Below are 26,253 nucleotides of genomic sequence, written 5' to 3' on the forward strand. Positions count from 1 at the left end.
GTGTACCAAGAGGATTGAGAAGAAATGTTTTTGTTACTATTTAATTTATAACCCAAAATCTGCAAATATAATGAAATAATATTTAATAATGGGGGGAATGAGGTTTCGGGATTGCTAATAAACAAAAGTATATCATCTGCATATGCTAATGTTTTGATGAGAACATCCTTAACCCGTTAAGCGCGTGCAAACATTCCGCCCCAGTGCGGACGTTCGATTGCGCTAACGGGATTCGGACGTCCAACGGTCGTGCGCAGCACTAGCGAGGTAGTGCACGCGACGACCGTTGGACGTTCGAAGCACTCAACGGGTTAATATTAATACCAGTGATAGTAATACATTTTCTAACAGTAGTAAGTAAAGATTCAATAACATGTAGAAATAACAGTGACAAGGGACAGCCTTGCCAAGTACCTCGGGAAAATGATTAGAAATTAAACCATTGATAAATAGGCGAGCAGAAGGGCTAGAATAGAGAGCAGATATCATGCGAATAAATAGATCACCAAAATTAAATACAGATAAGGCATGAAATAAAATTTGCCAAGACGTGTGTTTGTATAATGGTACCACCACAAAGCTACATATATATCCTCCCTTCCATACGTGAAAAAAAGGGGAGGGGAGGTTGACCGTGCCTCACGGAAGCAACACCAAGGAGAGGATTGTATCAGACTGGTACTCGCCTGATTCCTCACTTCTCATCATCGGCTACTGTCAACCTTAAAGAAATGGGAGAAAAACAAACATTAAGAAAGTGCATATAGGTCAAGCAACCGTGAGGTGTTGTGAGTGCTGAGACCCGGTGTGATATATCCGTGCCCAATTAAGTGAAAAAACAACAAACATACCACTATAAAAAGAGTGAAACTAACTGGCAACTCATAACTTTATTCTGTGCTGTTAGCTCACTCTGATTAAAAGTCAACCGACATGTTTCATCACTTTGCCTTACAGTGATTTCTTCAGGGTTTCTTGGTGGGTCAGCGTTTAACATGCACCTTTCATAGTCTTCCCTTATTGTACCTGTAGCGAGTGGTGGGACACAACGAACAAACACATACAAACATTAAAAATGTCTCAGCGAGTAGCACCGAGCCCGGTGCTCACTGGCAAATGGCAAATTCCAGCAATATAGATTTACCAGGTGGCCTTCTGTGGTGAGCCTACCCGGCCCCCGTGGAAGACTGCTTCACGTGTATCGTTCCCTGTCTCTGTACTGGGATGCTTTGAACCGCCAAAAGGTCGGTGTCTGTGGCAGAAGACGAAGGCGGGAAAGTTTAGTTGTAATACATCTCGCTTAGTTTATGCCTATTAAATTGCGGGCGGACGTGATTTTACCCAGTCCCTTTTTCCCTTTAGTTACAACTCCTGCTCCCTCTATCTTTTAACAGCCTGGTTGAAAAACTCCTTACCGCGTACCGAGACCACACCTGCACGCGTACGCGGTAAGGAGTTTTTCAACCAGGCTGTTAAAAGATAGAGGGAGCAGGAGTTGTAACCAAAGGGAAAAAGGGACTGGGTAAAATCACGTCCGCCCGCAATTTAATAGGCATAAACTAAGCAAGATGTATTACAACTAAACTTTCCCGCCTTCGTCTTCTGCCACAGACACCGACCTTTTGGCGGTTCAAAGCATCCCAGTACAGAGACAGGGAACGATACACGTGAAGCAGTCTTCCACGGGGGCCGGGTAGGCTCACCACAGAAGGCCACCTGGTAAATCTATATTGCTGGAATTTGCCATTTGCCAGTGAGCACCGGGCTCGGTGCTACTCGCTGAGACATTTTTAATGTTTGTATGTGTTTGTTCGTTGTGTCCCACCACTCGCTACAGGTACAATAAGGGAAGACTATGAAAGGTGCATGTTAAACGCTGACCCACCAAGAAACCCTGAAGAAATCACTGTAAGGCAAAGTGATGAAACATGTCGGTTGACTTTTAATCAGAGTGAGCTAACAGCACAGAATAAAGTTATGAGTTGCCAGTTAGTCTCACTCTTTTTATAGTGGTATGTTTGTTGTTTTTTCACTTAATTGGGCACGGATATATCACACCGGGTCTCAGCACTCACAACACCTCACGGTTGCTTGACCTATATGCACTTTCTTTATGTTTGTTTTTCTCCCATTTCTTTAAGGTTGACAGTAGCCGATGATGAGAAGTGAGGAATCAGGCGAGTACCAGTCTGATACAATCCTCTCCTTGGTGTTGCTTCCGTGAGGCACTGTCAACCTCCCCTATTTTTCACGTATGGAAGGGAGGATATATATGTAGCTTTGTGGTGGTACCATTATACAAACACACGTCTTGGCAATATTGCCAGACTGAAAAATTGCAACGGTGTGCATTACTGTGGATAGAAGGTAGATACTCCCTCTACCACAAGAGTAAATTTTTCCTTTTTTAGCCTTTGAGCTGTTCAGGAGCAGGCCACTGTTGTATGAGAGATATTTGAGTGGGGGGCGGCCTGCTTCTGTATCCCCCTAGGCTCCTGTTTTTTGAGAATGAAATAAAAATTGCCAATGAACTTTATCGAAAGCTGTTTCAGCATCCAATGCAAGTACTCCAGAAGGTAAAGATAAGGAGGAGCCTTGTTCAATTGCATGTAGTAAAACCCTAGTGCTATTAACTGGCTATCTATTGTTCATGAAACCAGATTGATGAGGATAAAAATGGGAATCCAATACTTAAGTCAATCTGGTTGCAAGAATTTTAGAGTTTACAATCTTGGTTTATTAAGGAAATAGGGCGATAATTCGATACAATGGGCCGGGCCTTTGTTAGGTTTTGGAAGAACTTGAATTAAAGCTTCTGTAAAGGAACCAGAGTTTTAGCCTGAAACTCTAAAAAGGTAAAAAGTTTAAATAAATGAAGAATAAGCTGCAAGGCAAATTCTTTATAAAATTCTGCAGGAATTCCATCGGGACCTGGAGATTTACCCATTGCTGTTTCTTTTCAAAAGGCCTTGTTGTGGTCTTAGTCGTATTAGAGGTTGCTTATTTCTGGTAATTTAAGTTCGGAATGAGCAGTATAACCGTTTACTGCAATGAATTGCTCTGTTAAATATCTTCTTCCCGGAGATTGCTAATGCTGTTAACTATAACACAGTTTGCCCTGTGAATGTGGGTTGTTCATCCTTATATATCCTTACTTGGCCGCATAGAAGTGCTCCCAAAAATGTAGTTTTATTTATTTACATGTTTTTTATGGGGCACTATCTTGCCCCCTAGCTGGAGTAACCTTGCCTTCTCAAATGTGTTACTGCATCTTTAAGCAACAGAACTCTACTATTGGATTGTCCTCTCCCCCAGTAAGTGATTTGCCCAAAACTACAAGGATTGGAAAACCATGAGAGCCAGTTTGATGTGGACTAATAGATAGGACCACACATAAGGACTTTGATCATGGTGTCAAATCTTCACCTGATCATGCCTAGTAAGGTGCTCCCACCCCTGTGATTTGACCACCAATCAAAGATTACCAGCTCAGAAGAGAACAGTTGAAAGATTTAAAACTCCTGTAAGGTAGTGTGTATGGTTTGCTCAAGAATTATACTAAAAACTATGGTGGATCCCAAACCATACTACTTGGTTTTGAAGAAATTAAACCATATCACATCAACATTAGTCAATGTACTGGCTTCCAGTTCAATGAATGCTCATATTCAACATGTTGTGTACATTTTCTAGCAACAAGCAGGTAAAGGCTAAATCTACCTTCTGCTCCACTATACTCCACCTGATGACTTTAGTCCCGTTGACTTCGGCCTAGTCTGCATCCATCAAAGTAAAAGGCAGTTTACCTGAAGATGAAAAAAACTGTGCAGTAAAATTTCAGATGTGCTCTTCAGACAAACATTCACACCGCAGACCACTAAGTGAGATTCCTTTGATCACCATGCACCACTCCCCTTGCATCAACTGAGCTCCAATTTTTGAAATGCACAAAATTATAGTACATGTACGATTAACCTGTAGTAGTAATCTGTGTCCTCCCACCATCATTCACTCCTTGTCCCATGTTGAATAATGAAAGTGAAGGAGATTTATTGAAAAAGATATCTGATAGAGACATCTAGCCGCAGATTCCTTAACTTAGAATATCCTCCCAAGTGTTAGACTGGATCCGGAAAATCTTTTTCCCAGCAATGCCTCTGCACGTCGGGAGGTGGTGTCGCCCAGCTCCTTTCTGATGTCATCCGCAGAAGTGACATCAGTCGAGCCATATAAGCCCCTCCCTGCGTGCTGACGTCCGTTTTCTTCTTTCCCGCGTCCAAAGGCGAATCCGGGAAGTAATACCTCTGGCCTGTTATTGTTATTACAGGCCTTTTCAATGCCCTTTCGCGTCCAAGAACAGTGTGTTCGATGCCCCTTGTGGGCTTCAACCCGTGCCGGACCTGCTCGCGACAGATGTCCGCGCCGGACCCTGTATATGGTGCTTGGGAGAGCACCATAACTCCGTGGAGTACAAAGTTTGCCGCACGAAGCTGCTGTCCCGAACGGACCCCTCGCAACGCAGGTCTCCTTCTCCAATGGAGTGGTCCACGCGGCAGGCCGGTTCCGGCACCATTCAGTCATTCGCCTACCTCAGGTTAGCTTTGCCCTCCTTCCCTGGTGCGCCTCCGGGCCCCAGGGGGGGGGATAGGGACTCAGGTTGGGTTTACCCTTGGCTCCAACCGAAGGCCCCGACTCTGACACTAGAGTCGCCGCAGGTAAGCATTTGCCGAAGAGTCGAGACTTTTTCAGAGGACGCCGACTCGACGAGTCCAGACCTTTTCGCAGGTCGCTGATGCCGGCTCGACTTGTGGAGTCGAGGCCTCTTTGGAGGTCACCGACGCTGGCTCGACTCGAGGGGTCGAGGCCTTTTCCTGAGGTCGCTGGCGCTTGCTCCACTCCGCCAGTCGGGGCCCTTTTAAAAGGTCTCTGACGCCGGCTCGACTTCGCCTCAACGCCGATTGACTCCAGTACCGTCTCCAGCCATAGTGGTGGAGGATGTGGTCCCGGTGGGTTCACCACCCCCTGAGTCATTTCACTGCTCTCCAGATCAGGCGACAGTGGAGCATTGGCCTACTCATCCTGCTGCTGAGCTTCTATTAAGTGGCCGGTTTAACTTGCGTCCATCAACTACTGATGACTTGCTTTCAACCGCCTCGCGGGATCACGGAGGCTAGTGGACGTTCGTCAGGGCTGTTTGCAGGGCTGCAAACATTTTAAAGATTGAGCCGCCCTCAGTCTCTAGTCCTTCGGAGCCTGGCTGGCTATTCTCCACCAGAGTGCGGGGAACATGGAACCATGGTTACATTTTGCAGAGTCATTGTTTGACATCCTTCTCAGAACGTGGGCACGGCCCTCCTCGGGGGACCCCGTGGATCGTCCTGTGGCACATCGGCCGGCTCCCACTGACCCCCGTCTGTTAGACCCGCCATCCTGGAGCTGGAGGACTTGTGCTTCAGGCAGCTCTCTGTCACTCCTGTTCCGTTGCATCCTCCCACTCGAGAGTCTAGGTGGTTAGAGTCATATGCCTGCGATGTGTTTGCATACGCCAGCTCGGGACTCCGGTCCCTCAACATGTGGTGAGTTTTTGCTCTGGCTACATTTCCCCTTTGGGACGCTGTTGACCGGCTCCTCTCCTCCTTGCTGGAGATCTCTTGTGCAGATCTGGCCTGCCTAATCAGTGATGGCCATGATATGGCGCTCTTTTCAGTTCGGTCTGCCATGGACACCACGGACACTGTGGGTCGTACTAAGGCCAGGTCGGTTGCCATACGCCGCCACGCTTGGTTGCGTTTTCCCAGACCATGTTCAGGAGTGGCTTAAAAATGTACCAGAATGGTACAGCTGGTTAAGCTGTGTTTACCTTTCTTTTGTGCCTCTGCCTACCAGTTTGTCTCAAGAGGGACCCTTCTTTTGTAGGGTTGTGCCTTACCCTATGTGGAGTATTTGTTGGCAATCATATTGCTACTCTTCTTTGCCCAGGAACTTCTGGCGCAAGCTGACTCTTCCTACTGTTGTAGGATGTCTCCTCTGGTGAGATCCATAGGATTGGTTTATCTCCAAGGGTTACCATTTGTTGTCTATGGTTGGTCCGTAGTACATCCCCGCCTCCGTAGGGGGTTTTGTCACCCTGGCGTGTTCCTACAACCTTGCTGTGTGCGTTTTGCCTGTCTATCGGTGTACATGCGCCCCTGGGGGGGGCAGGTCTTCCCTGGCACGGTCTCCGGCTCCTTGCTTCTTGTAGGACATGGGGTCCGGGTTGTCCCTTCTTGTCCTGTGCATATTCCTAGTTCTCAAGGAGTGGCTCTGGTCTATGCCTTTCTGCCTCTGGATCTGTGCTCCACCCCTGATGTTGTTCTAGGTGTGAGATCTTACTCCTATTATGGGACAGGTGCTTCTTTGTGTAGCATTACTGTGTGTGTATTCTTCTCGACATTCTCCATTTTCGTAGACGGTGTCGGTCTTTGGCGGTGTAGGCTTTGGTGCCAGGCTTCTTTCTGTGCCTTCTTTCTGTCCTTTATGGGCAGTCTTGTGTTCTATGTTTCTGCTGTCTCACGGGAGACCAGGATTCTTCCCCCTCTGGGATCTGTTATTTTTTTCTGCATTCTTAACTGTTATGCAGCACATCGGTGCTGTGGTGATGCTTGTGTTACTCCCCTATTTAAGGAATTAGTCACTCGACGTATGTGTGTCGACATTCCTGTCTCTTGTGTGTATATCTTGGAGTCTACACGCCACTGGGGTGCTTGCATGCTAAGTCTTTTTTGCCTTAGTGTCAGACATTCTTGCTCACTCTTTCCTTCGGGATAGTATCCTCTGTTTGTTAATAGCCTTGCAGGTTATCCACTCACAGTGGTGCCTTTTAACTCTTTTAGCTGCATGCCAACCTCCTGAGCTTTTGCTAAAATGGCTGCTCCTCTGTCTCTGTTGGCACTAGGCTCTGGGCTCGGCCCTGCCACTGTTGTCCCATGTCCTAGGCAGTACACATTAAGGTGTTTTTTCTTCCACCCACGGGCGGTATGCTCTACCGTTGTCATGTTGTTTTGACTCTTGGGTTATAGAGACAGATGCCTGGATTCTCCTTAGAAGCTCTCGCTTCATTGTTTCTTAGGTTGGCACAGAACTTTCTACTCTGTTTTCCTTTCATCTGTGTCTGGGCGAGAGAGGTCGCAGACCGTCCCTCGTCGGATTTGGTGTCTTTACCATCTCTTGTTCATGCTCCTTAAGGTGGGTCATGGGTCTGATGCCTGTTGTCCTGGCATTGCGGTTTCCACTGTTTTTTTCACCAGCCTCTTGACGAATATGTTCTCCTGAAACTTGGTGATTGTTTCGCAGACCCTTCTCCTATAGGGTATGGCTTTGGTATCTATTCTAAGTTGAGGAATCTGTGTCTAGATGTCTCTATCAGATGGAAGAGTTACTTACCTTCGGTAATGATATATCTGGTAGAGGCACAGTCTAGCCACAGATTCCTTAACGCCCGCCCATCCTTCCCACTCTGCGAAGATCTTTTCGTATGGTGTCTTTCCACCTGGCCTCCCTCTTTCTGGTGGCCTTGGTCTTCCAGAGGTGCGCTCTTGCACCTCACTCTGGGGTAGGGTGTGTTATTCTGCGTGGGGGCCTTCAGCCTTTTCTCTATCTTAGTGTTGGTTGATGGCGCATTCTTGCACCTTCTGTTGGTGCAGGGTGTTTGGCTCTCCACTCCATCCACGTTTTTTAGGTGGCTTCCTGTAGAAAACTGCCGTCCGCACGCCGGGAGCGGCTTATATGGCTCCACTGACGTCACTTCCGTGGATGACGTCCGGACAGACCCGGGCAACACCACCTCCCGGCGTGCAGAGGTATTGCTCTCAAAAAGATTTTCTTGATCCAGTCTGACGCCTGGGAGGATATTCTAAGTTAAGGAATCTGCCGCTAGACACTGTTTCTACCAGATATATCGTTACGGAAGGTTAGTAGCTCTTCCATTAATGATTGTACGGTGGCCCTTTTAAACTTTTTGTCACTTGTATTGAAAAGTTCATCAGAGCACTGATATCATGAAAAGATATTGTAGATTTTCTGATTAACAGCTTATGATATGACTAATATGTTTAATCAGAAAGATACTCATTCGAATTTGTGCTCATTCTAATGCATTTGGATCCTTGTGTAGAGACCGTAGTCTGAGATGTTGACCCAACCTCTGCCCTTGGTGTGTGGTAAAAACGTAGCTGAAACTTATAAAGCTCCACAATTTGTGACGTGCACATATTCAGACACGTGTTTCAACCATAGCTATTACATGGTATGGCGAAAGATGAAATGATCACACTGTTGCCCTTCTCTGCCCTGTAGCACAGGGTTTATGCCAGTAATCCACTGTTCAGTCCTTGTATGCAGCAAAGAAAGCATGTGTCCAATGCTTATTGTCTGGACTCCTTCTACGACCTTGGTTACTCACAGTTTACCTTAATAAATCCACGCATTCATGTAGAGAGCAAGAGCTAGAGTAGTTACATTTCATACTTGGCCTTACACTTCTTTCAAACGTCTCCATTCTCTCATTACCTTCAGAACTGTTTTAGAAACCTTGTTCTTTCGATTTTGATACTATTTGAAGGCATGCAAATTCTATAACAATTTATTAAATAGTCACAGTTCATTCTATTCTAATGGATACTTCTAACTGCAGATTCTTCACCTTTGACTATCCCCCCGACACTAGCCTGAATCCAGAGATTTCTTCATAGTAGGGCTTCCATATGTATTGATGCCACCCCGGTCAGCTGACATCAGTTCCTTTTTCCTTGCTTTCTGACATGCATCCAGAGCTCTTCTCCCGAGTTTGAAAAAATATTTTTGCATCGTAGGAAAACTACAAAGTGTGCTTGAGAACATTGTCCCCACCCAAAATGTCAGGCTTTTAGCAGTGCCGTGACTGCAGAAACAGACCTGCACAAGGTGTGAATTTTGTGTTTGAGCGCAGGACACGTCTCTAAGTGTGATAAGTGTGCCCTTGGGCACCCAGAGGAGATTCGATAATGGGCTGTATGCTGCCAAACACAAGAATATACATCCTTCAAGTACTTCCCGCTCCAAGTCCTGCTCAAAATTCTCTGGTAATTTGAAAGTCCAGGTCTAAACACAAGCATAAAAAAACGCAAAGTAATACTCTCTTCCATCCTACCATTTACCGAGACACCAAGCAATGGAGACGATTCCCTCAGTTGATCCCTTTGTGCCCAGAGTTACCCAGGTCATTGTCCACTCTGCACAAGATTTAGGTCTTTAAAGAGGCCATGCTGCAAATTTTCAGTGCACTTCAGGGTCACTCTGATACGCCTTTTGGACCTACAAGGACCTATAGTCGGGTTTCCACTACCAGGTCCCTCTCCGGTGCCATCTGCCCTTCTCTGGACCTGTTACTGGGCCCCTGCCTACTCCTGTACAGACATCACTCTGGCCCCCAGATCCATGCTAGTTTCTGCTGCCACAACCCCCCTGCTGTAAGCATCGATGCTGGAAATGACCCAGTGCCGACACCTTTGCTGGAACCTGTACAGACGTAGGCTGAAGCTCAGCCAATTTTGCGAAATAGACTTTGTTCCCACCCAGTGACGAAGCAGATAACCCAGTTCTTTCGGGACCTTGAGTGCAGACCCAGCAGATAGGGAGGAAATGAGCAGGGACATCCGTCTTTCCCTCTACAACAGCCACCAAGCCACTTTAGTTTGCCTGGGTTGGAGATTCATTGCATCTAACAGACAAATTAATTATTCAGTCGTTGGCTCATATCCGATCCACTCTGGAACCAGGAATCTGGATGAAGTCATCAGACTTGCAGGACGCATTTTCATATACCCATCCATAAGTCGCACAGGTATTACCTATGGTTCAAAGTGGACCATTATTGTGCTTCGGCCTCACCAGCACTCCTCAGATTTCAGTGGTTGCTGCCCATCTTCAGAGGTTCTATATTCCTGTACCGTCCTCGACGACTGACTTCTAAAGGACGGCTTGTCACATCCAGTGGTAGACCACCTCCAAAACGTTTAACTTTGTTGTATTTCATCATAAATAAAGCGAAGTCCCACCTAATGTCCTCATAGAGAGTTACATTTATTGGGGGAATTTTGGACATAGTGGAGTTCAGGGGACTTTAATATCCGTTTTAGGCTCGATCCTTTATCTCGGTGAGGGTGAGTCCAACGCTTCTTGATCTCTAGGCTTCATGCATCATCCTTGTTAACCATGCGAGGTTACACATGCAAGCTCTTCAGTGGAACCTGAAATCCTCAGACGTGAGTCCCATTCTCTCCACACCACTGGAGTCAAGCTATCCTGGCTGAAGACGGCTGATAGCCAGAAACCGGTCCTAGGATGCTTGATTCTGGTCCATGAAAGACATGGCTTGGCAGTTCGGGCTGGACTGTTCCCATGAGGCACAGGGTCAAGGCTGATTTGCATATGGCCATGTCTGAACTGGGGTGGTGTGGAGTGCAAAAAACGATGGATTTAGGCCCAGATCTCTGTACTGGGGTGAATGTATGACATTGTTCTGCATTCTGTCCATCAACTGTGGTTTTTGCATTTGACGTGGTAGAGGTCATCCACACTGCCAGAAGCCCTCCACTGATTTCCCCACCCCCATACAGACATACACACAAAATATAAATCTTCTCTGGGATAAGTTTGTACACTAGTGTTGTGCCCAGAATACTGACTCCTTACAGGCGAAACAATTGGTCATCATTTTGATTGTTTTGTCTTTATCCCAGCAAGGTGTTCCAGTGTGCACTGTCAGTGTTTATTTGTAGGCTTGTTTGTACTTTGTGTATTTTCTGTCCTTGTATATTGAACCTGTTGTGATGTGGTTAATTAATGGATTGAGGCACAAGTTCCCTCCCAAACGGTTTTCAATGCCACTGCAGGACCTTAATTTGGTCACATTGTAGAATCCATCACTACTAGCGTTCTTAGCTCCCTCTCAAAAGAGGAGAGGCTCCATCAGTTGTACTAAAAAAATGCTTCAAGCTTTTACATTGTTCACACTAAGGACCATTGAGTGGGTTATCATTTTTATACGGACTCTCTGTAGCAAAGTAAAAGAAAGGCTGTGCAAAAGAGGACCTTGTTGTGGTGTGTAGACCTCTGCATTAAGATCTGATGTGTGCTGGTCAAGAATCAGCCCCTGGAACGCCTGAGGAGCCATTCCACCAGTGCCAAGCCCACTACCACTGCGTTTGTATGGGTGTTGCCTGTGGTGGACAACTGACTGACTGGGACATGGATATTGTTGCATACATTTACAGTACTTTACTGACAGCCAGTTCAGGCGGGAAGGACACTTTGCCCACTCAGTTCTGCTAGATGATTTGGTCTGAGACCACTCCAAAGATCCTCCAACTTAGGGAGATACTGCGTTGGCGTCTGTCTATTTAAAGAATAAGAATCTGCAGTTAAAAATATCTATCAAAAGAAAAAGTTACTTACCTTCGGTAATGATCATATTGGAGAGCACTATTTTTGCACCGTGAATCTTTATTGATTCAGTATGCTGTGCATTATTCCGCGGTCAAGTGGTTGGGTCCCGAATCGTAGTCTTTAATTTCTTTTTTTTTTTTTTCATAGTCCAGGTGGGTGTTGACGTCCCACCTTCTGGTGCAGAATCCTCTCTCTCTCCTCACACCTTGGCGTTGTGTGGAGTGGCCTCTGTTTAACATCTAAAAAGGACCCAAGTTAGTAATCAACACAGTTACGAAGAATTGCTCACTGCCCTGTCTGAGGGTGGCAAAAGGAAAGAAAAAAAACGGTCAGCATGCAGGTGTGTACGTTTACATACGCCTACACTCTGTCACTTCCTCGGAGTCAACGTGGAGCCACGTGGTGCTACCATTCAGCGTATAGGAGCTCTGCTATCCACCTGGGGGTATTCTGAAGCAGGGAATCTGTGTTTTGATAGAATGTGCACCAGAAAAGGCATTACTGAGGTAGGTAACTTGTTCATTGGTGCTATTAGCATGGCCAGTTCAAGTCTGAAAAAGTTTAATGTAGTAAGATCCCTTAGTGGCTTACTGTCCCTCAGCTATGACATGGGTGGGTGTGATCGGGATGGCAACTGTGGCGGTGGATTCCACCATCCTTTTGTTGGCTTTTGGTCAGTAAGTCTTAGATGAGAGTCACTGTGTTGGTGTTATCTTTACATATGGCTATTTGCAGGAGTTAAGACTTGTGGCAAAGCTCTATATAAAAACATTTTTCAGTGAAGTACTGGAGTGATCCTGTTTTCATACCACATATAAAAAGTTTGATATGCTGATTCGAGTTTGCTTTTGCTTAGATCTATTCACATTTCCTAATATCTGCTGATTTCTAAACGATGGACTGGCGACAATTCATCTCATGGCGCACCCTGGTTCGTGTGGGTCTTTCCAGATGTAGTGCGTTAATAGGAATTACCATTGATGATTACATCCGTTAATGTGAAGCAGATCAGGGAGCTGACACTGCCCACCCTCCTCCTTATAAGGTTAATTGGTTTCTCTCAATAGAAATGTATTTGTGTTGTGACTACCTGATATGTAAACAACAATGTGCGCTACTATTGGCTCATAATGATTTCTTATGCCCCAGAAACAAAATGCCACTTCCATTTTATGCGTGGCAATAAACATGTATTAACCTTATTCTACGGCTGAATGACCACAGAGTAACTTATTAACCAACTTGTGTATATCTAGCTGATTGTCTAACTATGATTCATAGTGAAGTTTTTTTTAATAATTGAACTGTGTTGGCAGGCTTTCGTCGTGTGGGTCAACAAACTTGACGCTTTTGACAGAGTGCTGCATCGTGCATAGCACATCTGAATGCACGTAGGCAATAGGAGAGGATATGCCTTACAGAAGTACTACTCTCAACAGGCCGAATGTGGTGGGAATCCTCCCCAACACCACTCAACATGTTCCGGGTACTTGAGTTCATTGTTTAGCTGAACAGCTAGCTCTCTTTACTGCCCGCCTAGTGGCAGCCTCTCCCTCGACCACTCCCAGGCGCTTGTGAACAGCTCGGAATATTACTTATGCTTGGACTGAAGCACAGTAGCTCCACTATGTCCGTAAAGAGACACAGTCACCCATTTCTTTCCCCACGTGTGAGAGTATTTGCAAAGCCTGTTCAGTTACAAAAGAAGACTGCCTGAAGGCACCAGGACAGCTGACACTGGCATGAGGGCTGTGGGCTTGACACAGGTGATTGGTGGGGCACCAGGGAGAAGCGAACTGAGTTAACCGTTCCTGTTCAGGGATATGCAGGGATGGCCATACTCTCATGTTGTATTATTACATGTATATAACATACTACCCCTAGGTGGGGTACTCGAAGCGCTTGCTTACGTGTTAGTCAATCTGCCCTGTTGCTGATGAGAGATTTGCCTTTTAGTCATGTCGGGATATGGACCCCATCAGTGAGCATCCTGTTATGAAGTCTATGGAGTCCAAAGAAAGTATAAACTAAGGACTGTTGTAGAACACAACCCTAGCTAGCGTAGTTCTTACTCACCAGCCAAGGATTAACTGACCAAGCTTGGATGTTCCAACCTCAAGGCATAGCCGAAAAACTTACAACCGAAGAACTTACAACAAAAGAACTTAGAACACAGTAGCAAAGCACACTAACAAAACATTCTTGTGCCTTGAAGGCATAACACATCCTTTCTAAAATCCTCTCCTCTCGATGAAGCCACTTGCCAAAGAGACTAGTGTATTGATGAATGCTTACAAATTTCTAAAACCAAATACCATACACGACAAACCAATAGTTTCTTGGACAGCCTCCTCTGCACCCTGCCTAAATGTACCCAGTAATCAGTACCATTCTTCAATTGTGCTATTATGGGCGTAGGGAACCCCAAAATTCACTGCAATCAGAATGCCCACATTTCTCTGGATCGGGGACTGTGTTAAACCTCAAAATCAAGAGGCAATGTGTCCCAGCATTAAGGAACCTCCCAATACATAAAAATATCGGAAATACAGTGAATTCATTAAATTAGCCCACTCAATGACTGCGTCCTAGATCAGCAGAACAGTTAAAGGGTTTTATTACAAAATTCAGAAGTTGGGCAATACAGAGTCACTGCCACAAAGTGCCTCAATGAAGAGTGCAATACAGAGAAATGAATAATCAAAAATGTTTTAGTCCCAAGTGGGCAGCAAAATCAGGAGAGAAAAGGACAGCATTCTTAGTAGAGCAGGAAAGTCTCTGGCTCACCCCCAAAACTGAGGGCGCTTATACATAATTTACATCTGAATTTAACAGAACTGCAGAAACACAGTATTGTTAGAAAATGTATCATTTCTTCAGCAAACCAGAGGATAGTAAAATTACATCTCATATTTCCTTAACACCTAAACACTAACTCACTACATGAATAATTATTCTGACCAGTCTAAGCTAATGTCATCTGGAGATGTTCGAGCAAACTAGACAGACAAACAACAGTGTGTTATATGAATGAATAGGGCATAGTTATCTAGTTGAAGGAAATGGTTGCAGTTTAATGACTGAGCTAGGGAAAGTACGTTGAAGGCTGCATGAACAATGACAATTGAAATAATCAAACAATCTCTGTGACTACATGCTGCAGAAACGACCGGAAGTGAGTGGTGCCGCGGGAAGACAAGAGTGACTTCCATTTTGGACAAGATGACGTTTGAGCCTAAATTGAGGCCTAGGTAACATGGGTCAGAAAAACGCACTTCTACTCATCATAGAGAATGTGTTTCAAATACAACAATACTATATCAATGTACACATGTATAATCACGTGTAAAAAGACATTCTGCACGTTGTTAAGGATGCACAAAAATATCAACGCATAAAATCCTTAACACTATCCCTTACCTCAATTTGTTGTGCCTGACATTTCCTCCCCTCAATCATCCTCAGCCCAAATGCAAGCACTTATGTGCAAGTGTGTTGTGCATCTGTTGACTTTGTCATTGCCTCTCTGAACTTTCGTATGAACGCTGGTCACCAACGCAACAATTATTTCAACAAGGTAATCCGGTAACATACATTTTTAAGGTGGCATGAAATAAATGAAAACGTTGTATGTATGGGTACTTTTAATTTTACAGCTGTTGAGGGAACCTTGATCACTCATAGGTTGTTTGGTCGTAAACGTCTACCACACTCATCAGTGTGCTGTCAGATGTCCCAATTGCTTGCTCTTGAAGTTTATAGAATTTAAGGCAAGGGTGCTACTGAAGCCCTTAAGTCCAAATACGCATATTCACCGTGCACCTTTGGAATTACATTTGAGCTTGAACGTTACAGATTGTACCCAAAGTTGCAGTTGTGGCCTCTATTTAAAGTATCAATGCATTTCAGATGTCATAAACTTTGTTTTTTTTAGCATATGCCATGATTCACGATGTTTGCACACAAGAAGTGTAAAGACAAGTTATCTGTGTTGTTTAGCAACCAGGTTGTCGCTGTTTGAATATAGGCCAGAGCATGTGGAAGTATTGCATTTGATTCCGTCACGTATGGGCTCAAACTTGACTCTTTAATTAGGTGTAGTTTGCCTACACTTACACTAGATTTTGAAAGAGATTGAGGGACCTGTGCAACACAGGGGCGGAGGTTGGAAGCCCCATCTTACTTCCCTCTATATACAGTGGGCAAGTGCAATGAGATAATACAAGCCATTAAGCTTCCATATAAATTTATCTTTAAAGGGAGTCCAAGGGAATTTGTATTTTTCCTTTGCAATTGGCTTTCCTGCTCGGTTAGATAATGTCTTCGGTCAATAGCTATTTTTTAGTGGGCATCTTCATTGTAGTGAAGTGTCATGATTATGAGGCTCAGTGTTCTCAGGGTGTACGTGGCGTGCAGAGGTGGGTGTGTGTCTGTCTTTGTCCGGTATTGGGAGCTTACTTTTGGAATACTGCCTTCTGAGAGTCACTATTTCTGTCAATGATTGGCAGTTGAACCTAGCGAGAAGGATAGCGTGTCTTTTTGAGACATCTTGTTTGTGATGTCCTTGTTTTTCTGTCTACCATGAGACTCTGCTATTTTAAAGCAAATCCTGCTTCCTCGAGAAAACTCATACTATGCTTTTCAATACTCCTCTAAACTGTTTAGTACAGACCTGAGGAGGGAGGTTGTAACATTGGAAGCGTTCATTATAACATAAATGTCATGCATAACTCATAATTAGGAAACTTACTTCTGAGATAAATGTGGTAGTGCATTTGAAAAGGGAGTGGGCCCAGATGCAGATTGATTGCATTCTGCTGTCTAAATGTTCCTGGTTAAAACGACTATTTCCGTTTTCGACATACTTGTTAAATTACTGCCTAATATAAAGAGGCACTGAACTCTCATGCCCCAGACAGCACTCTCAGGACCTGACTATTTGAGGACTGAGGCAGTAATTCAGTCACTTGCATTCGAAACTCATCGCCTGACCCATTTGGGTGTCCAGAGATTAATTGCCACTGAATTAAATATAGTTTCTCCTCTCTAACTGCGCCCAGTCTCTCGCCCTTGTCACGTAGTCCTTGAGCTTGAGCACGAGGATGACCTCCAGAATCTGATCACAAAACCACTCCGCACAAATAAAATTGAGATTTTGCTGACAGACACCTCTTATGTACTGTACTCCATACTTCTTGACCTCAGTCTATGGATAGCTCTTTGATTTTTCACTGCAGTCAGAAATCTTTGTACCATGAGTGATTCTAGTCATTACATGGATTCCCAAAATGTGGAAGTATTGTGAAGCTTTCCCTACCAATTGAATTCTGAAATCCATCTCGTCTTTTGTGTCCCCCATCTGCAACGAGACTATCTAGTCACTTCTCTTGACATATCACTTGGACAGTGCCGAGTACTAGCTTGGGCAGAGTTCTGTGTGTCTGTTACTCCTTAATATTTCTGTTACCTGATTATAGCATGCAGCAGCTTTATATATTCTTGACCAGTCCCTGATACACATTTTGTCCCTAAGAATAGAAGATAAAAATAAAGTCTGGAATTGGTTTCAGTCCTTTCTACCCTCAAGATCAGTTTGTAAAACAAGATTCAATTAAATTGTTCACAATCCCAGTCAAATGTGGTAGCCCTCGAGTATTTTTACTGGACCATACCTCTTTGACCTTTATATGAAACCCATGGGCCACTATAATTCAAGCCAAATACATATTTATATGTCCATGTACTTCCAAAAGGCAACTCTACTCAAGAGTCTCAAGCCTTGCCGGGAGAGACAACCTTGAAAAACAAACCAACCGGATGTCCCCCCCCTAAAATGTAACCCAACCAAAACTGGATTAGTTGCTGTACTCCTTTAACTGTCCACCCTTTTACACAAGTGGCTAGAGTTGCTGCACCCTTTTGGGTTCTTCCCCTCTCCGGTGCCTCACACCAGATCTCTGGGCTTTCCCAACACCTCAGTCTAACACAGGGCATCACCAAACTGGGGAGATTGCTCTCGCTTCCACTCCACCTACTCAGTAACCTAAAACCTTACATTCCTCACTCTGATCTTCGATCAACAGTTTGAGCCCTGGTTCGGAGTTATTTAACTGGAGGAAATTCAGTCTTTCCTAATTATTCTGTGGCATCTCTAAAAACTGGACTACATGGAGCTGCTCCCCTAGACATGGAAGCCGCCAGAAGATCTTATCGCATCATCGCCCCTCCTAAAACACCTTTACTGGCTCCCCCTGGAACCACAACAATGACTTTAAGATTGTTTGCTTAACTCCTAAAGCATTATATTCTTGTCAGCCACCCTACCTGAAGGATAACGTTTGACATTCCTTGAAATCTCAACTTTCAAAAGAGCAAAAGCATCCAAACAGGCTTTCTCCTGCCTATTCCCCAGCCTGTGGAACTCTATCACTGATCATATCATCCTAAACCCAAATCTCTCATTCTTCCGCAACCACCTAAGGAGGCATTTCTTTAATCTGTATCTGCCTAATTAGCTGTTTCCTATATGCTCTGTTTCATCCTTTTCTTCAGCGCATGTTATATTTTCTCTTTCCAGTTGAATGTAAAGCACTCCGATCCCCTTGTGCCTATGTCTGTCCTATATAAGTGCTAAAAATCTATTAAATAAATATGCAGTAAAAAAAGACCAGTATGCTGCTTATATGGAGGGCTCTGGCTATCCAATCCGAGCATGCTGACTCCACCCGGATCTGTATTGGAATGGATGATTCTTAAAGCCCTTTGAGGCCTATCGTTCATATGTTTGTTTAAAGGGAATTGTACCTATCGAGTTTGAAATAATGCCGTATGTGTGGCGCTTTAAAGCAAACAAATCGCATGGCCAGGCCTTTCGTACACTATGGGTTTAACTGCATATACAGTCAAAAAAGCATCGTAGACACTGTATTGAAGGTAAAATTGCCTTCGTTTAAATGCACGCGTGGCAGTGCATCCCCAGATGTTTACCGGAAATGATTCTTCGGCATGGGGTATGTTCAGCCCTCGCTTCTCTGCAGATAGTATTGATGGAGGGTCCGGGTTCACACTGGGTGTAAGTTGGGCTGGGCTGGGCTCAGCACACAGCGGTCCAGACAGCTACTGAAAATAATTGAGGGTCTGGTTTCCATATTGCTCGTAAGGAGGAAAAACAGATGTTACCAAACAAATACAGTGAAAAGAACAATTGACTGGCAGCCATGCAAAGACCCTAATGAGTCTGCCAAGTGCATACAATGAAGGCTATGGAATAAATCGCAATATAAAGCCCAAAAGAAAATGAAAACGCCTTCCAAGGAACTGTTAAAACCATAATTGGACAGAGTCTCAACAGTGCGCCTGTCTTGGCCAAACAGATATTCAATCCCGATGACGCAGTATAAAAATGGTGTACAGCCAGCTAATGTTTATTGAATTTGTTAATACGAGGCACGTTTTTTTTAGATTTATGGTGCACAACATTTTAAGGGGGTGGGTCTTGGTAAATGAGAAAGTAGGCCGGTTGGTTATTGCTTTACACCACAAGACACCAGGAAGTCAGTATAAGTTTGAAGTTAGGAAAAGAGCGACTGCGGTAAAAATGAAAACTGGAAAGGGAAGTTTGAGATGCATGGGTGTTTTATACTAATGACTGAATGTGCCAAAACCAAGCACCTGCCTCTACTAACATCACACTTTGAACTCGTCTGGTGTGCGCATATAACTATTAAAACTGCTAAATGTAGTCTTCTGCAAGAGCTGATTGATACTCAGCTGCATGTTTTCTAATGACGTCATTATCATCTGGGATGGCGATAAGCTGCAGCTTCATTGGTGACTTGGACCTTGTCATCCACCGGAGGCCATGTCCGGTCCCCTGTATACATATATTTCAGTTTGAGTGTGGAAGGATGCAGGTGTGGAGCGGTGGTGTGAAGGGGGGGTAGGAGGGGGGTTTCAGTAGAGTGCATACAGTGGGGTGTGCTGTTAGAGAGTACAGGTAGATTCTGTTCGGTGCAATGTGTGGGCCGTCAAGTTCAGTAAATTTTTCCAGCTATCTGGCCCAAGAAATACTCCAATTCGGCTAGCACCTTTCTTGTTCCCGCGTGGCTTAAACAGTCTACGTCCCTTATTGTGCCTTGATAAGGTGCACCGTTCTGGTCTGCCCCAGGCGGCGTCACATTGGGTGCTGCTGGCACAGACCAGAACCATACATCCTATTACCAAAACAATGATTTGAGGACAGCAAAACCTTGCAACCGCCGGTTTATCTTCAGTGCAGGGGGACCGGCCTGCATATATAGTGCTGTGAGTAATCCTCCTGCCTGTCGGCGGATACCCCGGGTCCCTTTGACCCCCATGGCCTGTGATTTAAGTGTTAAGAAAAACAAGCATTGGCATAGCAAATAGGTCTCGCCTTTGGGACCTTATACATGTTTAGCCATGCAACAGTTGATGTTGTTGCACCAAGGATATTGTGCTGCATAACTACATACTTATAAAGTCCCAAAAGCGAGACATATTGGACTGAGGTTGAGTGTTTGAGGTTAGTAAGAATGGGCACTGCCGAACTGTATTGAGCTGTAAAGAGTACATGCGGCTGGTGGGAGTTAGCATCTGCATTTGCATGTTTCATTTTCAATGCCTGAGGTCGAATAAGTACACTGGACATATGGAGTGTCTGGAAATATAAATGGATGCGGGACGGGCGCATAGTGAGGTGATGCATTACTCGCATAGCAGGCGAGCAGTGAGCATCACGCACTTAATCAGAGTGACTCCAGTCATTGGGGGCTTTGGTTGTCTTTCTGTTTATGAGACGGAGTAGTGTTTTCGTGATGGCGTGGTAGGACTCTTTTCAAGGTGCAAAATGAGTGATGTATCTCACAGAAGGGTAAGGGCGTTCAAGCTTTGGGTCGCCAGCAGTAAAATTAGGCAAATCGCTAGGTGGTGTAAACGGAGGTGGGTTACTAAGGTGGTCTTGTGGTATGGGGCTTGGTCAGAGACCTACAAGGAGATGGTCTGTCAAGGTCGGAGTAGGGAGGCGGGGATGGGCACCTGTTGTATGCAGTAACACACCATTCTTGGAGGCTGAATGGGAGCGAGGGGTGAAATTAAGAACTCTTTTGGAGGCTTAGGGTGTGATGGTGAGGTAGTCTGAGTACCTTTCACGTGCTCTGGTTTTCTGGGCACTAGAACGTTAATTGGGGTCTTGGTTGAATTGAAAAGGGGAGAGCACCAGGTTTGACTCAAGGCGTTTGCTGACTGTCATGTGATTCTGGGCAGATCACTTAATCTCCCTTTGTCTAGAAAATGAATGTGATCTTGGGTGATGTAACTGGTTCTCATGTAAAGCATTCCAGTATCTGCAGGTCGAGTTGGTGCTATAGAAAGCTGTTTAAAAAATGAGGAGGGGGTGTTTGGAAGAGGCTGAACTGTTCGTAATGGGGCAAGGCTCTGTTCAGGAAATAAATGACAGAGCTTCATTTCACGCTCAAAGTGATCCCCCAGGTGGTGGTAGGCGGAGGGAGAAGCTGAAAAAGGCGAATTGAACCAGGGGGACTGGTAGGGTCTTTGGAGCAGAGGAGGGCAGCGGCACAGTTGTGCGTGAGGCAGCACATGGCCGTTCACCGGTGGACGTCGCAGAGGGTTCTCGAAGTGTCTAGAATGCGGGATGAGTCCGTGCCCTCTGCAGAGAGGCGCTGTCAAGCTATTGCTTAAACCATGCATTTTCTGACATTTCAGAAGGCATTCTGTAAACTGAGGTTTCCTTTAACAGAACATACACAATTTAATTTGTGGTAAAGGTGCTGTATTATTCTGCGTGAAATTCCTGTTTGAGGAGCTGGAGGAAGGGCGTGTGAAAGGGGTTGATTGACACAGAGCATACCTTCACGAAGCTGGCACGCGCTGACCACGGCAGCAGAAAACACCCCAAGACAATAAAAAGCGTCCAGCATCGGATGAAAGAAGCCAACCTGCTTTCATCTGAGAATAATTGAAATGCATACTAAAAGCTCAAGGCTCAAAGAGGCCTCTCTGAACAGCCAGGCCCACCACTCTCGGCCCCGTCACGAACACACCCATATCTGGAGGCTGTACAGATGCTATGGGCACATAGAAAATGTAAGTTCAATTCATTTCTAAAATCACAATCATTTATTTATCGATGGCTGTGTTTAGAAAGAAAAGGAATTGAAAATATACACTCTCTCTACAGTTCGCTATTAGCAGCACGCTTGGTGTTGTCAACATAGTGAAAGTTTATATTTGACATTGTTTTTGCTCAGTGCAGTATTGTCAAGTTACTTGGCTTCTAGGCTCTGTTCCGAGGCTGGCGAGTTCGAGCCGTTTTTGAGTTGTGGATCATTCCAGAAGAAAGTGCAGATGGTATTGGGGAGTAGGAAGGAAAGAGGAGGGAAGGAATAAAAGAGATGACAAGAGCACAAAAAGAACTGGAGAGAGTTTGCAAGCCCAGAAAGAAAAGGAGGCTTGGGAAGGGAATACAAAGCGAGGGAGCGACCATAAAAAATAAACGAGCACTGCTAATATATTGACTGAATGCCTTGCAAGACTAAACACCAGCATTTGTTTTCCGAAAGAGGACATATGGTCGCCCTTTTAGATTAACAACACAAGTGCACAGTGAACAATGGTGGTGGCAACCCCCTCCTGCTGCACTTTAATTAATGTTTAAAAATTGACTGTGCGCCCGTGTTGTTAATCTAAAAGGGCGATATTTGAGTGTCTGCATGTAATTTGAAAGTTAAGTAAAAGTTGTACTTACACAATGGCCCCTTGCAGCATGCCGCTTCTGAACCTTTGTAAGCGTTGAAAGATCAGGAAACATGAGCTGCGAAACTGGAGAGGGGTGGGTCTGGGGGCGGGGGGCTGAAGCAAGGAGAGGCTCCTGAGGGGATATTAGGAGTCTGCAAACAACAACAAACAATTGCGCCCGCGAAAGTAAAATGAACCCAGAACAGATGGCACCCTGCACACCTCTGCTCGCTCCCGACAGCTGTAGGCAGTGGGAGGAAACATTTACTGTGAAAGGTGGGACATGCACCTCCCTTTGGCCAATTGCGTGCTTTCATTTTTGAAAGCCACACACAATGGCCAATACAATGTGGACAAAAAAAAAAGCCACGCACAAGTTTGCTGAAAACCTGGAGTGATACCAAGAGGTCATCTCCTAGAGCAGCGCATGTGCGCTGCGCTAGGCTCGACCTAAAAATGGGGTCTCTCATAGGGATGTGACTAAGAAGAAGGTCCCTTTATATGAAGTGTGGCCTCTGAAACGTATAGGGCATACCCAGCTGTGTGACAAGCAGATCACTAAGACTTCTCGTCTCCTTTTTGTCAACATTGGTGCCAAGTGCCAGTCGTACTGTGGATCTTTACTTCATTTAGCTAGTGTTGTGTGATGCTTTTTGCTTAAACCTCCCCCTCTTGTGTGGTTCTAGAACTCTCAGCATCTTGGCAAATGTCTTAGACAGATCCCTTCTGGATGTGTTTATTGTTTCCTGGAGAGGGATCACAACTCCAAGTCCTGCCCCGATTGCAGAACAAGGAACCTAAATAGTCATCCGAGAGTGGGGCATGAAGCTTCTGGCCGCTCGCAATGAGACTCCACACCGCTCCTGGTTCCATTCTATTGTCCGAGATTTGTAAAGCGCAAAGCAACCCACATAGGGCTTCCTAGCGCTAGGCAGAGAAAGGGGAAAGGAAACTACTTTCGCAAGTGAGGTTTACAGACTGCTCTCAGAGTTGTGTAATGTGGTGTTCACTTGGGCTTGTCTGTGTCCAAGTCACTGATAGCTCCTAAAATCATTGATATCCATCAATTAGTACTCAGTAATGTGTGTCAAGTCCACCACTTTTTTGTCCTGTGCGCTCATTAATTCTAGGTCGTTGGTGAAACACAGTATTGAATTCACTCTTTTTATAGAAACTTACAACCCATGCCTGGTTTTCATTACTAAAACATGGGCCGATTCACTTTCTAGATCAAATAGTCTTGCAGGGCACCCCCAGGGATTTGCCGTTTTTAGACAGGATTGACTGGTTAAATGGGGAGGTGGCATTGCTGTAGTATACAGATCTGACTTACTGGCCTGCTGCAGCCCCCTACCATCTTCTCTCTATGAAGCGGTCTCCTTTAGTGTAGAAATGCCTAAAACTCTGATCTTTAAAGGGACTATTCTCTACCGACCACATGGTCCTAGATCAATCTTTGCCCAGGAGATCAGCAGTCTGTTGGAGGCTAATATTCTGCTTAGTGACTATGCGGTCCTTGGCGATTTTAATTTTCATCTTGACGCCCACTCTGATACTGATACAGCAGCCTTACATCAAACCATGTAATCGCTTGGCCTCTCTCAATTGTTGGAAGGCCCTATGCACCGGACAGGTCGTACCCTGGATGGTATTTCCTCTAATAGTTCTTCACTTGTGAATATAAGGAAAATGCTACTTACCGGTATGCATCTGTTTTTGGCATGTAGAGCTGCAGATTTCTACACTTTGCATTAGATCGCCACCTGGGTTTGGGCTGGGATGATTGCATGTTGTTGTCGTCTTGGAGAAGTCTTTGTAGTCACAAGATGGGTGACTCCTCCCTTGGACGATAGTGCGCATGGGCATCGGCTCCATCCTTAGATTGTTTTTCGCCATGATGAGAAATGATGGAGTCAGTAGAAAGAAAGAAGGTATGTCCGTGCGTGTATATCTAAATAAGATAAAACTGGAACAGATACAGGTCCCGGGGAGGCTGGAGGGCGTGTAGAAATCTGCAGCTCTACATGCCAAGAACAGATGCATACGGGTAAGTAGCATTTTCCTTTCGAGGCATAAGAGCGGCAGATTCTACACTTTGCATCGATTGTGCAGCAGTGTCTCCCCTAGCGGTCGTCACCTGTGTATGTTGCAGTAGTTTGAAAGAGAGTTTTGAGGACAGCTTAGCCTCCTGCAGCTTGCTGCTTGGCTTGCACATCAACACAATAGTGTTTAGTGAAAGTGTGTGTTGTAGACCATGTTGCTGCCTTGCAGATGTCTTCTAGGGGAATGTTCTCTAAGAAAGCCATGGAGGGTCCTAGTGTGCATGTGGAGTGCGCTCTAGGAGAAACTGTTAATGTGCGTTTTGCTTTGTGATAGCATATTTGTATACATCTAACAATCCACCTTGCAATTCTTGATTTAGAAACGGGGTTGCCTTTATGTGGTGGAGAGAAAGCTACAAATAGTTGCTTTGTTTTGCGAAAGGACTTGGTCCTATTGATGTAATAGAGAAGAGCTCTTTTGACATCTAGGGGGTCATTACGATTGCGGTTTTTCCGCATCCTCGGGGCCGGCGGAAGCCACTGCCGGCCCGAGGATGCGGAAAAACTGCAGCGGACTGACCAAAGACCCACCGCCACATTAGGATGGCTGGTGGGTCCTGGTTTCGGTCCGCAGCTTTTCCTCCGCGGTCGGATTACAACCGCGGCGGAAAAGCTCTAATATGGTGACGGTGTCTTACAGACACCGTCCACCATATTAGGATGGCCAGTGAGTTATGCTTTTCCGCGGCGGGTTTTCCGCCGTGGAAAAGCATACGGAACTTCACTGCGGGGGCCCGTTGCGGGCCCCCTAGGTGAAGGGGGTGTGGGGGGTGCACATGGGGGGTACCTATGGTACCCCCCTGCATTTGCATGCAGAAAGCGGAAGGCACCGCGCGGTGCCTGCCTCTTTCTGCATGCAAATGCAATGCGTGCATTTTTAACATTGCCGCGGGTGCAGCTTGAAGCTGCACCCGCCGCAATGTTAAAAATAGAGGATGTGACCGCCAGGGTGGCGGTCACATCCTAATTGCACAGGAGGGAACTCCGCATGCCATGCGGAGGTTCCCTCCTGCTCTGGGGTCGCGGACGGACGCAAGTCCGTCCGCGATCCTAATCGACCCCTTAGTGTGTGTAAAGCTCTCTCTGCTACAGAGTCTGGGTTTTCAAAAAGCACTGGTAACTCAACAGATTGGTTTAGATGAAAAGGAGTAACTACTTTAGGAAGGAATTTAGGATTAGTTCTTAGAACCACCTTGTTACGGTGTAATTGTAAGAATGGTTCTTGTATAGTGAAAGCTTGAAACTCACTAACTCTTCTAAGAGAGGTATTAGCAACGAGGAAAGCTGTTTTCCATGTGAGAAATTGTAGTTCACATTTGTGTAAAGGTTCAAAAGGGGGGCCCATGAGCCTGGTAAGAACCATGTTTAGGTTCCACACTGGAGAGGGTGGTAACATAGGGGGATTATTTCTTTTTAATCCTTCCATAAAAACTTTTATTGCTGGTACTCTAAACAACGACATATGTTTTCTGTTTTGTAGATATGTGGCAATGGCTGCAAGATGTAAACGTATAGATGAATATGCCAGATTACATCTTTGTAAATGGAGAAGGTAACAGATAATATTTTGGATGGAAGCATCTAAAGGATCAATTTGATTATTATTGCAGTAAATGGCAAATATTTTCCATTTAGCAGCATAGCAAGCTCTAGTAGTAGGTCTTCTGGCTTCTTTAATAATATTCATATAGTCTGGTGGCAGATTAAGGTAACCAAACTCTAAGACTTCAGGAGCCAGATCGCCAGATTCAGTTGATTTGGATCTGGATGCCTGATGTCTCCATGGTTCTCCGTTAGCATGGATGGTGTCGGAGACAATTTTTTGTGTGGAACTAGAGAGAGTTCTAGCAGTGTGGTGAACCACGGTTGGCGTGCCCATGTGGGAGCTACCAGGATCATTTTGAGAGACTGTTGT

At 45.2% G+C, this 26,253-nt stretch overlaps 1 protein-coding gene across 1 annotated transcript in view; it reads left to right on the forward strand.

Annotated features, from left to right (window-relative positions):
• NET1 (neuroepithelial cell transforming 1) overlaps positions 1-26,253 on the forward strand; it is a 271,277-nt gene that overhangs the window by 183,014 nt on the left and 62,010 nt on the right. The window lies entirely within an intron of this gene.

The sequence above is a fragment of the Lissotriton vulgaris genome, chromosome 1_1, assembly GCF_964263255.1.
Source record: "Lissotriton vulgaris chromosome 1_1, aLisVul1.2, whole genome shotgun sequence".
NCBI classification, from domain to species: Eukaryota; Metazoa; Chordata; class Amphibia; order Caudata; family Salamandridae; genus Lissotriton; species Lissotriton vulgaris.